Below are 3971 nucleotides of genomic sequence, written 5' to 3'. Positions count from 1 at the left end.
GCGCACTGGCGTTTCCTTGAAGGAGCCGCCGTGACTCAGGCCGGCCCGGCTTCCTGCCCCCGTCCCCAAACAAACAAACGGCCCTTGTGCGCGGCCCGGCCGCTTCCGAAAACGCCTTTTTTGTGCTTTTGGCCAAAGCCAAGCAAGGCTGAAAAAAATCCCAGAACTTGGACGGGGAGGAAGGAAGGAAAGAGAGAGGGAAGGGGGAGGGAGAGGTCAGGAATGTGTAGGGGAGGGGGGCGGAAATAAAACTCGTCTCTGCACTAAAGGGGAAAAAAAAAGTACAATCCGCATTTCACTTTTTTTCCCCCTAAAGTAATCTCTGAGAACATCCTGTCCGTTCCGCGTGTAATTTTCCCCCTTGCATTTTTAATCCCCGCCATGCCCAGAACACGTGAGGAGGTGGCAAGTTGGGGCGCAGCGGCTCCGCGCAGGGCACCGACCTGGCATGACCCCGGGACACCGGGGGCACCGGGGGCTCGCCCGGCTCTCCCACCTGAAAACTAGGCCAGGTCACGTTCCCGGGTCGTAAATCCCCTGAGTTTGTCCTCTTCTTCCCCTCCTCTCCCCTCCCCAGGTTACTGCAAGCGCTGGCGCGTGGTGGTCTTGCAGTTTTACCACTCGCCTCTTTCTCTCGAGTCCCAGATAAACTGGGAGCCGTCAGCTCCCGAAAGACTAGCCCGGAGCCTCGGCCCCAGAAGGCATAGGAGAGAGGGAAGCTCTGCGGGGCAGCGGCCGGTGCCTCCCTGGAACCCGCCGCAGGGAGATACCTGGACCTGCAGTCTGACCTCCGGCGCCAGGAGTCGCGCCAGGGTTGGCTGGGGCGCCGCCAGTACCGCCACCGGGCCTGGAGCGAAGAGGAGGCTCTGCAACTTACTAAGACTTGCAGGGCCCGGTACCTGGTGCTCGCCCGCGCTGTCTGCGGTGGCTGCCCTGCCATGACCCCTTGCTGCCAAGGGCCCTGCCATTTCAGAGTGGCCTGCTGCTAGGTCAGACACTCCGAAATGCCAGCTGTCAAACCAAGAATAGCATTGAAGAGGGTTTGCTTCGGCCTCGGGTAGGGCTTTGCTTTGCAGGCAGCAGCACCACCACCTCATTTGCCCCAATATGATCTGTGGCCTCAACTGCTTCTTGGTTTGCTCAGTCACCACAGCCCTGCACTGGGAGAAGGGAACACACATCCTTTCTCCTGGAGAGGGGCTGAGAACTTTGGCTCAGCATCCACTCTTTAAAAAAGCACTATCGCCTGAAATTGATGCTCCAATCTAAAGCCAGGCTTAGGAAACTCCAAATCACAGTCACTGAGCCATTTCTGCGTCATCTTGCATGCCTTCTTCATATAGTATGATTTGTTACTGCCAATACCCCCAGTACCACTTCAATTAGCCTGGCTCAACCCAGCCCTGAACCCACGCCATTCCTTCCCACTTTGAGGTGCAGATTTTGCAAAGATTGCCTAGAAATAGCAGCCCGCACAAAGATTTTGTTTGCTTGCTTAAAAACACACACACACACACTAAATTAAGAAACCTTCCTACGGAGACCCTCCCCGAAGTACCACCTCCTGGGCCTTCCCCATGCCAAGTAGCTCCAAATCCTCCGTGGCATCTTTGTTTTATCCACTCCGTCCAGATTACAGTAATAAAAGCAGACGAACCTTTCAAAGGGGATTTTACAGTCTCCTCTTTCATTCTTCAGGTCGCCTTGGATATGAAGGCTGGAGGTTACTTTCTGGGGGCTGGAGGTAGGGAGCGCTCAGTGAGGTCTGGAGCAGCCTCCTGCTACGTGCCTGATAAGGCTGGAGGCTGAGATGACAGGGGAGCACGAGGAGCCAGAGGCGCCTGTCCCTGCTGTGTTATCAACCTCACTTTATATAAAGGCAATTTACATACACGAAGGGAGCAAGCTGCAAAGTTCAACACAGGGCCATTTACCCCTGCCATTGCAACATCACTCAGAAAATTACAGTCTTCGGCGTCCTGGGTTTATTACACCCTCAGCAAGACACACACACACGCAAATGTAACTTGACTGATTATCATCACAAATCAGTCCAGAAAATCAAAACAGATGCGTAGGGCTCATTTTCTCAAAGAAGCCCTGGCGCTCCAGCATGCATTCCAGGAAGAGCATGGAATGTAAGTTAGAGGACTCTTGAGCGGCACCACCGTATGATTTGTGGCTGGAACAGAACGGGATGTCTGAAGGGCCTCCCCCACCCCCGCTAACGCTCAGCAGGCGGAGACGAACGGTCTGCTAAACTTATCATTTAAGGGAGAGAATCGAGTTGTTGAGACTGGCCTTTCTTCCAACCGGATACCTGACGGGTGGAGCAGGCGCCCCCTGTTCTGTCCCGGCAACCCACTAAGACTTCCGAACAGGAAGGTGACACACGGGCGGCGGGCGCACGGGGCAGGGGGGCGGCAGGCCAGGGAACTGCGAGGCGCCTGTGAACTGCGCAGGCTTCAGGCTGCCCCGTGGCCGCTATTGAAGCGCTTGATCAGTTTCTTCCTTCCCGTCGCCAGCTTCTTTCTTTGGTCCAGAAAGTCCTCCCGCCGGGAGGAATCCGGCCCCTTCCCCCTTCCTCCCTGTTGGCGACCTGGCCAGGGTTGCGTCACAAAACTCTGCTGGCAAATGCAGCCTAGAGGGCGATCGTGTTCTCTGGGAGGACGGCTCCGAAACGCATGCTTTCCAAACCCACTTCTCTCCTGAGGTTTCATCAGTCCCAGAAAAAAGTCTACAACACCTAGTGCAGTCATAGAAAATATGGAGGACTTGATAGGAGACAGGCTAATTAGTTACCTGCCCACGCCCCGCAGCCAGTCCTCTCACGTTTAAGGCTCACACTGGGCAAACTGCAGTCAAAACTCAAATGGAAATGATTCACCGAGACATTTTCTCATGTATATGTACTTTAAGAGTTCAGAAAATCGTTTTGGCACTTCTACTTTATTTTTCTTGATGGACTATGACATAAAAAACAAACTTTTATTAAGATATGGCCCTTTCCGATGCTGGTACTTCATGAGTTCCTTCGTGGGCTTGCAGGCCATCTCCATGCGGACCTTCATCGCGTGGAGGTGCACAGCCACACCCTCATTCAGCTGGAGAGGGGGTTCACAGCCACAGGCCAGAGCAGGCAGTGACTGTTGCTCATGATGGGGAGCTTGGCGAGTGGGGGCTCCGACAAGGAGGCGTGAGGCCTTGAGATGCTGCAGCACGGTGGAAGCCAACCGCTGCCGGAGGATGACTGGCGGCCGTCCCCAGCGTTCAGCTGCACCCCCCAGCCCGACTTTGCCAGTCAGGGTGGGAAGCTCCAGGTCCAAAAAAGCAGCAAAACCAAACCAGTGGCTCCATTGAATAATGACCCTGCCCCGGTGCCAGCCAATCAATCAGTGGAGACCACAACCCTGAAAGGCCACACCTGGAAAACTGCTGAATATTCTATTGAGATCTTCTCCTGGGAGCCCCCCCTAAGAATCTTCATCCTTAAAACACGGAGGGTGGAGGACCCAGTGTGCTCTGCCTCCCCCAAGCACGCCTGTGCCTTTCCCTTCTCCCTTCTCCCCTCTCGCTCCCAAGCTCCTAGGCCCTTCCTTTACCATTTGACTTGTTTCCTAAACCCATTTCTTCTACTTTTTATACATCTGTGATTAGCTAAATAAATGTTCTCTTATAAATAAAAAAGATATGGGCCTTTCCATTTCATTTAAAGGCTTAGAACACAAATTACTGGTATTTCCTAATATATTAGAAGGAATTTTATAAAAAGTATTTTTATAAGGACTTAAGTATTGGACTGCTTAAGTGTGTCAGCTGCACGAGTCTTCTCCCTAGATACAGTATCTTCCGTTGGTAACAAGGCATATACTTGTTTTGTATGGCTCAAAGTGCCATACATTCTAGAACAATCCTGTGTAGTTTAGGTTCTTATGCTTATTGATTCATTCGTTGATGCTTATAGAACTCTT

This window comes from Myotis davidii, unplaced genomic scaffold (genome assembly GCF_000327345.1).
Source record: "Myotis davidii unplaced genomic scaffold, ASM32734v1 scaffold266, whole genome shotgun sequence".
NCBI classification, from domain to species: Eukaryota; Metazoa; Chordata; class Mammalia; order Chiroptera; family Vespertilionidae; genus Myotis; species Myotis davidii.
This window is presented reverse-complemented; position numbering follows the sequence as displayed.